At 37.0% G+C, this 12,108-nt stretch overlaps 1 long non-coding RNA gene across 3 annotated transcripts; it reads left to right on the top strand.

Moving 5' to 3' along the window:
- Positions 1,184-2,209, top strand: LOC109223000. 3 transcript variants are annotated; one of them, XR_002067495.1, is made up of 2 exons: positions 1,184-1,720; positions 1,816-2,209. It is a non-coding gene; the product is annotated as an uncharacterized LOC109223000 (long non-coding RNA). The 3 variants fall into 3 exon arrangements; XR_002067493.1 differs by having other exon boundaries at positions 1,184-1,850; positions 1,983-2,209; XR_002067494.1 differs by having other exon boundaries at positions 1,189-1,720; positions 1,983-2,209.

Genomic DNA, 12,108 nt, shown 5'->3' with positions numbered 1-12,108 from the left:
AAATCTAAGAAAAATTTCAAGAACTCTTAAGTTCAAATTTTCATAACCGAGGGTCCGATTCACGTCATATGAAGTCCGTTTTTAACCAAATTTTACAGGCACAACTTAAATACCATATTAGACCTGTACCGGGATCCGAAACCAAAATACAGGCCCGATACCATCAAATTCAAACATCTTTAAATTCCCAAAAACTCTTATAATTTCAGTTAAACAATTTTCTTCAAAAATTCATTTCTTGGGCTTGGGACCTCGGAATTCAATTCCGGGCATACGCTCAAATCCCATATTTTTCTACGGACCCTCCGGGAACGGTTAAATAACTGGTCCGGATCCGTTTACCTAAAATGTTGAACGAAGCCAACTTAAATTCAATTTTAAAGGCAAAATTAGCATTTTTATTTAATTTTCACATAAAAGCGTTCCGGGTATACGCTCGGACCGCACACGCAAGTCGAGGTAAGACAAAAGGAGGTTTTAAGGTCTCAAAATACAGAATGAACTTTTAAAACAAGTGATGACCTTTTGGGTCATCACAATTTCTAGAAGACCGAAAAATCTTTTAATTTTCAAATTCTGATATAAGTCTTTTTTTTAATCACAAATAAGACATCTGAAAACTTTTGCGGTATATGATATCTTTATTTATTGAGCTAGATAATGGAAACAACATTTATTATGTTCAAAAAGTTTTGTTTAACTTTTATTTTATAATTATATTTTTTTTAACTTTTTTTTTGGTAATTAATTTTTATTACCGGGAAAAATATTTACAAATATAACACAAAAAAACTCTATCACTATCTACCTAGATTTGGACATGCAGCCCCAAACCTAGCATAAATATGAATTATAAATATGAAATCAAGACTTTAAAGTATATTTTTTTTAAATAATTAAAATTACTTTAATTTATTTAAATTAAATCAATTAAAAAAATTTATATTTTTACTATAACAATTATAAAATCGACAATATTTTTTAATCAACAACCATAGTACTGGTCATTATAAATGGAAATAATTTGATTTAACTGTTGGCAAACATAATAAAATTTTAATTAGTAGTTTTTGTTTGTCAGCTAAAAATTGATCTTATGGTATTTTGGTAACATAAAAAATTTAGAGTGAAAATAAATTGACAACAATTGAAGAGCGGCAAGTTGTATTTTGGTATTTTCGGTTTTATTCTATTTCAAAGTTGTATGAAAAAAGAAGCGGCAATGTTCCCTCCTTTTCTTTTTTGTGTTCTCAAGTCCCTCTTTTTAGTTGAGTAGTGCCGCCTCCCATTTCTCAATTCTCCTCCATTTCTCTCTTAATTCTTTGTGACATTCATTTCTCCATCAAATTATTGCAACAGTTAGATCTACTATATTGCTTCCATTAATATCTTATTTCTTTCTCTTTCGCACACATAGATCCTCTTATTCAATAATGCTTAATTTTCTCCGAAATCTTTTATTGATTTAATAGCATAAATGATCAAATCTGCGTGATGGGCATTTTAAGACGCAAAGCCGCTTCTGGCGCCTCCTTTGCTTTGATACAAATCCTCAAGCTAAGTTAAGAAATATTATTTCTACTTCAATTTTTTTTCTGTTGCGTCTCTCATACGGAATTCTTTTTCTTTCAATTGTAGGGCAATTAAAATTTGGGTTCTCCAGATGATATATTACGTGTATGTATTTGTGGGTTCTTATTGATTTAATTCTATTGTAGAGGTATGAAGAAATTTGTCTATTATTCTTTATTTTTTGAGAGATTAAGTACTCTTAATTTTATATCTCTTCTTCTTAATTCTTGTGGTTATTTGCAGTCAAAGAAAAATTAATATTTATTGTCTAACTTCGAGTAAGCATCTTTCTACCAGTACTAATTTGTCATTCTATTATTTGCTTCACTAATTAAAATATGATATGTCATTTTTTGGCTAAATCTTGTTCATCAAAAAGTATGTACTAAAATTGTTTTTTTCTTCAACAGGTACATGAAAGTGTAAATTTATTCAAGAGCAACTTTACCAGACAAGTGGTTACATTAGCGTTTGAGGAAGCAGTTACTAAAATTATTTGTATTTCGATTCGACCTCATGTTGTTGAATAAATTTTATTTTGTTTCGGTGTTTTAGTTGACGGAGTTTGTAATGAATATTATCTCAATGTAGTATTAGTTCTTAATTATGTGATCGTCGGTGAAAATTTTTGTTGTTACCTTCCATTTTTACTATATTATTTCCATTTAGTAAATGATAAATTCTGGAATTAATGGGAAATTAGATAAATACTACTTATAAATAGTAGCACTGCGGATTTTAATGTCATCAAATATTCATCAAATTTTAGTGACAAAAATATTATTTGTCCGAGAATCATCTTTTTAGTAATTTGTATTTTATGATTATTTTAATTTTAAATAATTTTGTAAAAAAAATATTATTTTTAGTGACGACATAATAGTTTTCAACTACAAATTGTAAATTATTCTTGTAAAAGCAAAGATGTCACTATTTTATATATTTAGGGACGAAATATCTTTTGTACATAAAAGGTAGTCTTTAATGACAAAATAACATCGATTGAACTACGAAATATACATAACTTTAGAGACATTTGATAACGTCACTAATTAAACTAAATAGTTATCGACAAGGTAGTTTCGTCGGCATTGATAATCTTTTTAGTGACAAAAGCACGCTATTAACGACGAAAATTTTATACTTTTTCTGACGAACAAGTTCGTCACAAATACTAGGCAATTGGGAACGAAAAAAATTTTCGTCCCTAATATAACTTGATTTAGTGACGAACCACCAAATTGTCTTTGTATACTTTTGGTGACGGTGTTTTTGAAACGAAAAATTGACGAATTATTTTTTGTCTTAAAAGATTTTTTGTGACGAAATATGACTTTTAAATGACAAAATAGTTCGTCATTGATAATCAAATTTGTTGTAGTGGTGTGGCTCCCGAGGAAAATTAGGCACTTAGAATTTTTCCTTTCTTTTTTTGAATTTTTTGTGTAGGATCCTGACAAAGGTTGTCCAACGGGACGGGCCGTCCCGTCCCGTCCCGTCCCACTTAATTCTAAACAGGATGGGCCCATGTCAAACGGGACACGGGATAGGGTGGGATGGCCATTTTGTCTCGTTTATCCCGTCCCGTCCCGCGTCCTTTTAAAAACAAATTTGAATTATAGCCGTTGGGTAATGGCTTCAATTGAAAATATAGTCGTTTTTAACGTCCAAAGAGGTCATATTTGGCCCCTACCCTACCCCCCAACTTTTGATATAACCCCTAAGTTTACTAATTATACTTTGGCCCTATTTTTTACTATAAATACCTCCCATCCTTCTTTAGTTTTTCCCACAAATATCAATCATTCTCTCTCAAATCTCTTACATTCTATCTATATTATTCTCTCAATTTTCTCACAATCAAGTGATAAGTTTCAAGTGTTTGGGCAAATTTTTGGAGAAACTTTCAAGCTTCAAATTAATTCGTCAAGTATTTGGAACAATATTTTGGGCAATTTCTTCAAGTTTTAATTCACGGTGCACTCGTTCCATCTCCTAATTTTAATATATAATTTTTGTGTATGATTTTAGTGCTTAATTTTTGTGTTTACTTTACGTTTTCTATTTTCGTATTTTATTTGTGTGTTTAATTTTCGTGTTAATTTTTTAATTTAATTTCGTATTTAAATTATGGCACCTAAAAAAGTATTTGGCTTATTTAAAAAAATAGTAAAAAAATAGTAAAGGTGAAAGTAGTAGTAATCCTAACCCTAGTCCTAATTCTAACCCTTCTCCTAGAATTAGAAAACATATAGATGAAATGACTCATGTTGATAAAACTTTATTTTCCCAACATGTTATAATATTAATTTCGGAGAGCAACTAGATCATGAAACTTTACAAAGACAATTTGGCAATGATATTTTTATTGAGGATGAAGAAAATGAGGATGAAGAAAATGATGAAACACCCACTAGTCCCGCAACACAAGCTCCAACTCAGAGTCAATCTTGGTTTGGAGGTTTACCCCATGTACCTCCTGTAAGGGGGTAAGCCTAAGGGTGAACGTCCCAAAAGTGTAAGATTAAGGGTATTCCAACACTTTCAATAATAGCCCGAGATATCTGATATTCAAGCATCATCAATAGCATCGGAGAGTGCTTTTAGCGTGGCAAGATTTCAAATCGGAGATCATAGACATTCATTAGCGGAGGACAGCCTAGAGATTTCCGTATTATTCAGAGATTGGATTAATTCAGAAAGAAGAAATCTTGGTTTTGAAAAATTAACCACTAGGGAAGAAGAAGAAGAAGAAGAAGAAGAAGAAGAAGAAGAATACAATGAGATACTTAGCACTGGGAGCGATGACGGTATGGAGCTCATGGAACATCAGTCAACATTGCCAATTCCAGAACAATGTCGGAGAGAAATAATAGATAAGTTACAACGAATCTATATAGGAGCTTACAAATATTAGTATGATAATTTGTAATTGGCTACTAAGAGGCGTAGTTCAAACAGAACCAGGTGGTTGTGTAGATTAGGTGTTCTTCAAAAGAATTATATTTGTATGTGAGACTTGAAAGTTTTATTAAAAAAATAAAAGGCTCTAAGTGTTGAATTTCTTTTATGAATTGTCTTACACTTTTACTTAGTTACTTACTGGCTTGAAATTATATTAAATAAATTACCACTCTATTATAATTACTAGAATATTTCATTACAAGTCTTTTGTTTTAATATTTTATAATTCTTTACTTAGTTTCCTAATTTCCGTTTTAATATTTAAGTTTATTAAATAAGTCAAAAACTAGCCGTTGCAAACTTTAAAAACTTAGTCATTGTCAAAAAACTAGTCGTTGCCAAACTTAATGCTTAAATAATTTTTTTTTTAAAACAGCCCACTTAAGGCCCGCTATCCCGTCCCATGCCGTTTGTTAGCGGGATGGGATGGGCCTACCGTTTCATCCCGTTTATCCCATCTCATTTCGTCCCGTTTATCCCGTCTCGTTTCGTCCCGTCCCGCCACCATCCCGGCTAAATATCGTCCCGTCCCGTTAATTTTGTCTCATCCCATCCCGTTGGACAGCCATAATCCTGACCGATCCATGTAAATATTTCATATATAAAAGATCTCTTTTCTCTTCGACTTCAATTTCCGCCTCGTACTAATTCTGCTTCGACCATGTCTTGAAAATTTTCATAAGTATGAGACTTGGGCAATTTGATCGAAGTCGGACTAGTATAGTCTTTATAATCGAGCAAGTATTTACTCGAACTCGAAGTAGGATGACCCTTAAGTTTTAGTTGAAATAGGATGACTTCTCGAACTCAAAAATAAAAAGGCCCCTAGGCTCTTGAATTAGGCCAATATGGCCTTAAAAGAATGGCTTTTTCCCCTTTTTGGCTTAAAAGAGTTAATCATATAACAATTTTTTATGCATTAGAATAAGATTGTTTTGAGAGTTTGAACAATCTGGTATCCCTTTGGGGTTTTCGAGGGTTGATATTATCGAAACCCTATATAATTTTGCCGAGGGTAGCCCTTTTAACCGGTTTTGTGAAGATATTAGAAGGCCTATTTTTGTTACAGAATTCGGACGTCTCCGAGCCGTGTTAGTTTGGTCGTAGCCTTTAACTTGGGGTTTGCCTCTTGGGCTTATTTCCCGATTACGCTTCAAACTTGTTAGAAGTATCAGTCCCTAAGTGGGGTGGCCATGGCCTATAAAACAAGTGTTGACTTTTTAAGGTCTTATGATCTCGAGATTTTAATAGTTTGATTACATCGATTTTTCGGACGGTAGTCCCCGAGTACGGGGTAAGTTGTTTGAACTTTGTAATCGGCTCTTAAGCATGTTTCCACAATAGATCAAATGTATGAATTGTAAAGCAAAAACTATTTTAAGGCAAGAAATATTTGGCAAGGACAAATACTTTTCTCAATAGATGCGTACATGTTTGCTTTTAGGGATCGAGTAATCTAAATGGGCACGGTTCGTTTGACCATTTGGCCCTTATAAAGTTTTACCTGTCGAGACCCTATTGGCACGAAGTATCTCCGTTGTGACAAAGTTGACATCCAAGGGTGATGCCCCCCAGTATTCGAGGTTGATTGTAAAGAATCCTCGGATACTGTTGAATTTCTCTAAGTTAGCACGAACAATGGTTGCCTCATTAGAAACCTCGCCGGAAAAACCCATTTGGGATAAAAACTGGTCTAAGGAAAAAAAGTGCAACGCGTGCTTTCAGACCTAAGGACTTTGTGCTGAAGGATTCTTCGATATCTTCCGTTGAACACCTGCAATTGGTTAGTATAAAATGTAAATGGAAATAGAGAAGACCATACCTTTGCAGTAGTATTGTTTGAGAAGTGATATGTTCCAATTGTTTGGTAATTTCTCGTCATCCATCGTGGCAAGTTTGTAGGATCCTTTTCGACGATATCGAGGACCTGATATGGTCCTTCCCAGTTCGGGCCAAGTTTCCTTCATTTGGGTCTCGAGTATTGATGGTGACTTTTCTTAGGACTAAGTCCCCTGTTTTAAAGTGTCGAAGATTGGTTCTTCGACTGTAATACCTCTCGATTCGCTATTTCTGTGCAGCCATTTGAACGAGGGCGACTTCAAAATGATGCCTAGCCCGGACCCCTTCACGTTCGAAGCGCCGTCTGTGAAGAGGGTCCACGCCCCCGATGACATACCCGATTTTAATAATAGTTCCTTTTCGACCTCGGGTAAGAGGGATGGCGTAAAGTCGGCCACGAAGTCTGCCAAGATTTGAGACTTGATGGCCATTCGGGGTTGATACTCGATATCGTACCCACTAATCTCGACGACCCATTTGGTCAATCGTCCCGAGAGCTCGGGCTTGTGCAAAATGTTGCGAAGGGGGTAAGTGGTGACAACACAAATTGGGTGACATTAAAAATATGACTTTAATTTCCTTGAGGCGCTTATTAAAGCAAGCGCTAATTTTTCTAAGTGTGGGTATCAGGTCTCGGCTTCACCTAGGGTCCGACTAACATAATAAACAGGAAATTATGTACCTTGCTCTTCTCGAACTAAGACCCCACTTACCGGTATCTTCGAGATCGCTAAGTATAGGTAAAGTTGCTCGTCCGCCTTTGGGGTGTGAAGCAATGGCGGGCTCGACAGGTAATGTTTGAGTTCCTCCAAAGCCTGTTGGCATTCCGAGGTCCATGCAAAGTTTCTCTTTTTCTTAAGCAGTGAGAAAAAATGGTGACTCCTGTCTGAGGGCCTCGAAATAAATCGACCCAAGGCGGCTATGCATCCCGTTAACCTTTGTACAGCCTTGACATTATCAACAATTGTGATGTCTTCGATTGCCTTGATTTTATCGAGGTTGATTTTGATTCCCTGATTTGATACCATAAAGTCGAGGAATTTACCCGAGCCAACCCAAAATGCACATTTCTCCGGGTTAGCTTCATGTTGTACTTTCTCAATATGTCGAAGGTCTCCTGCAAATATTTCAAATGGTCCTCTGCTCGCATGGACTTAACTAGCATATCATCAATATAAACCTCCAGTGATTTACCTATTTGTTCTTCTAACATTCGATTTACTAGGCGTTGATAGGTAGCACCGGTATTTTTTAGTCCGAACGGCATTACATTATAGAAATAGGTGCCATATTCAGTGATAAATGAAGTCTTTTCCTGATCCTCCGGGTTCATCTGTATTTGATTGTACCCGAAGTAGGCATCAAGAAAACAAAGGGTCTCATGGTCGGCCGTGGCATCGATCATGTGATCGATATTCGGCAAAGGAAAGGAATCTTTAGGGCATGCCTTGTTTAGATCCTTATAATTTACGCACATTCTAAGCTTGTTTCCCTTTTAGGAACTACAACTATGTTTGCTAGCCATTCGGGATATTTTACCTCCCGAATGGACCCTATATTGAGAAGTTTTGTTACCTCGGACTTGATGAATGCATGTTTTACCTCGGACCGAGGTCTTCTCTTTTGCTTCACCGGGCGGAACCTCGGATCCAAGCTCAGTCGATGCGTAATGATCTCCAGTGGGATCCCTGTCATATCTAGGTGGGACCATGCAAAACAATCCATGTTATTTAAAAGAAATTGAACGAGTTTTTTCCCGAGCTCGAGAGTTAACCCCGTACCCAGGTATACCTTTCGATCGGGCAGATGCTCGATCAGCACAATTTGTTCCAGCTCTTCGACCGTTGACTTTGTTGCATCAGAATCATCGGGGATTATGAAGGTTCGAGGTATCATATAATCATCATCCTTGAAAGTTTCCTGCTCCCCCCATCGGGTCGAGGCCGATGATTGTGGTTGCTATTTGACTTCTCGCTTTCCCTTCGACTCCGATTCCTTTGTTGACGAAAGCACCGATACTGGCACTACCTCCTCAATTGCGAATATCTCTTTGGCGGCGGGTTGTTCCCCGTATGCCGTTTTGATTCCTTCTGATGTTGGGAATTTCAAGACTTGGTGAAGCGTCGAGGGCATTGCTCTCATGTTATGAATCCAAGGCCTTTCGAGCAGCGCAGTGTACCTCATATCACCTTCGATTACATGGAACTTTGTTTCCTGGATAGTCTTGGCCACATTCACTAGAAAAATGATTTCCCCTTTGGTGGTTTCACTTGCCATGTTGAAGCCATTGAGTACTCAAGTTGCGGGCACGACTTGATCTTGGAGACCGAGTTGTTCTACAACCCTCAATCGAATAATGTTAGCCGAGCTACATGGATCAATCAACACACGTTTAACTTGAATTTTATTCATAAGGATAGATATTACCAGTGCGTCATTGTGAGGTTTGTTCGAGCCCTTATGCATCCTTGTCATTGAAAGGCAAGGTTTCTTCCGGTAAGTAGTCCTGGGTTTGCTCTTTCCTTGTGATCGTCACCTTGGTGCGTTTGAACACCGGTCCTTGAGGTATATCGACCCCTCTAACGATCATATGAATTACATGTTGTGGCTCTTCCTAGTCGTTTTGCCTGTTCAAATCCCTATTTTTGAAGTGGTTCTTGGCCCAGTCACTTAAGAATTCTCGAAGGTGGCCCTCGTTAAATAAACGAGCTACCTCCTCCCTCAGTTGTCTGCAATCTTCAGTTTTATGCCCATGGGTACCATGGTATTTGCATATTTGATTGGGGTTCCTTTGAGCTGGATCGGTCTGTAGGGGTCTTGGGCCATCTAGTATCCTTGATCCGTCCAATGGCCGACACAATACCTGAGGCATCGATGCTGAAGTTTAATTCCGACAGTTGTGGTGCTTTTGTGCGGCATGTTTATTGAAGCCACTTTTACTCATGAGCCCTTGAGAGCTCTATCCTCGATCATTCATTTGATCATTTCAAACGGGATTACGTCTTGGGCCGCTATTTTTACGATCTGCGTTGTATGGTTGGTAACGATCTCTGCTCGGTCGGGGTTCCCTATCGATGTAACTTTGAATTCTACCGACGGGCCTATTCGAATAGACGGAATCGGAAGAAGTTCCCAATTGATCATCCTCGACCCTGATCTTCGACTGATTATGTACATCGGCCCAGGTCACGGCTGGATATTCAATTAAATCCTGCTTTAGTTGTCGTGAGGCTATCGAACTTCGCTCGTTCAAACCTTGAGTGAAAGCTTGGACATCCCAATCATCGGTTACCGTGGGTAGGTCCATGCATTCCATCTGGAACCGACATACGAATTCCCTTAGCATTTCATTGTCCTTTTATCTCACTTTGAAGAGGTTCGACCTCCTAGTCGGAACCTTTATTGCTCCGGCGTGTGCTTTTATGAACGAATCAGCAAGCATGGCGAAGGAATCGATGGAATTGGGCGGAAAATTATGGTACCATATCATTACCCCTTTCGATAAAGTCTTTCCAAACTTTTTCAATAGAACGGATTCGATCTCATCGTCTTCTTAATCATTCCCCTTTATTGCGCATGTGTAAGAAGTAACGTGCTCATTAGGGTGGGTGGTCCCATTGTATTTGCGGATTTCTGGCATACGGAATTTCTTCGGGATGGGCTTTGGAGCCGCGCTTGGAGGGAAAGGCTTCTGCACAAACTTCTTCGAATCCAAACCCTTTAGAATCGGGGGTGCCCCCGGTAGTCAACCCGTGAGTTGTATGTTTCTACCTTTTTGTCATTAGCCTCAATTTTCTTTTCTCCTGATTCGATCCGTTTAGTGAGCTCTTCGAGCATCTTCATAATAGCGGGGTCAGTTCCCGATCCATTGTCGTTTGATTTCTCCGGTACGTGTTCGACCCTATGAATAACTTCTTGTGATGTATCGAGCTCAATTCTGCTTGGTGCTCGATTCTGATTTTGGAGCTGCGCTATCGCAGCTTGCTGAGTCTGCAACATTTCAAATATCATTCGAAGGCTAATCTCGCCTTCTTCACCGCTTTGTACGTTCTGATCGGCTGCTCGGGCATCTTCACCGCTATGTTCTCGTTCTCGCCATGAAGACCAAGGCCGGTGTCTGTGTGAGTGGGTGCTACTTGAGAGTTGACATGTTGATTCCCTAAATCAAAGACACTTACGAGAACAAACGTAAAGCAGTGTGTGTTATGAGGATTAATCCAGGAAATCACTATTATCCTTAGCCCCACGATGGGCGCGAAACTGTTTACCCTTAAAATTGGATAACAATTAAACTTATAATGTGGTTTTAAGGACACGTGATTTCACCTAATACCAATCGGTAAATGTAAAGATCAGGAATAGAAATTACCAATAAAGGCAAACCAGTGTTTGAACAGAGTTCAGCCCTCGAGTTGAATACCCTCGAACTGATCTATGCAAGAACAGATAAAAATATAACAATCTAATGAACAAGAATATAAGCTAGGTAGTATTGTATTGCTTTGAGATGCGTGAATGTAAGGTGACAAAATGATTAGGACCCTCTTTATATAGTAGAGAAATCCTATCTATGGTACAATTCTAATTACGAAAATAAATCACATGATTAGCTAATTAACTGCTTTTGATTTGATCTGTTCCGAGATTTCCGCCGCCATCTTCGACCGGTTACGGATATCCCGCTTTTCCGTTATTGCACTTCGCTCGAAGTCTGCCATATTTGGTCTCGATTGTTGCTGGTCTCGATCTCGACATGCACCTCGATTCCCGAACTAGATGCCTTGCCTTCGTGCTCTGGTCTGATCCACTGTGAGGCTGGCCCTCGATGCAATTCCCTGGTCTCGAATAGTAAAATCGGGTAGGCCCCACTTTAACCGTATACACTTATGAACCGGTGCATTTGGAAGTTTACGTGCATAGTTTATTTTTCCCACTATGTGTGTCACACAGTGTGTTAAGTTTAATCGTCCCTAATTTTATCTAATTTGTATATAGAATGAGATTTTGAGTGGCCGCATCTGTTAAGGGCTCTTTTAGTTCTAGGGATGATTTGAAGGAAGCAATAATTTGCATCATGTGAAGTAGGGGTGTGGCTCGATATTTATCAAAATCAAATCAAACCAATTACATCGATTTGGATTGGTTTGATTTTGTCAGATTTTTCGAAATTTTTTGTTATATAAATATTATTTCAATCTTACTTTGTTAAATTTTTTATAAGTAAATATATGTTTAGTATAAATTAAAAAATTAACAAATATATGATCAATTAAAATATTCTTATGGAAGAATTTTCTTAGTAACACATGATAGTTATTTTTAATCGTCTGACAATAATTTTACGTTGATGTACAGTTTCAATATTAACCGAATTTAATAATTAAACATAAAAATAAATATAAATCTATCTAATGATATGTTCTATTTAATCTTAAATTATCAAAATATCATTTCAAATTCGAAAAAGGTATAAGAATTTAATAGATCTTGACATATAAATTTGGAAGAACAAAGAGATAAACGCATTTCACTAACACTTGATAAGAAAGTGATCCTACAACCCATTACTTAAAGTCAATAAATATGGAGCACTTCATACTCCATATTTAACTAAATATTACATCCCATAAAAAAATCACAAATATTTCTAGATATTTTTTAAAGAAAATTCTATAAAAAGTATATATAAATATGTATATATTTATATGTCGGTTTAGTTCGGGTTTTCTTACT

The sequence above is a fragment of the Nicotiana attenuata genome, chromosome 2, assembly GCF_001879085.1.
Source record: "Nicotiana attenuata strain UT chromosome 2, NIATTr2, whole genome shotgun sequence".
NCBI lineage: Eukaryota > Viridiplantae > Streptophyta > Magnoliopsida > Solanales > Solanaceae > Nicotiana > Nicotiana attenuata.
This window is presented reverse-complemented; position numbering and strand designations above follow the sequence as displayed.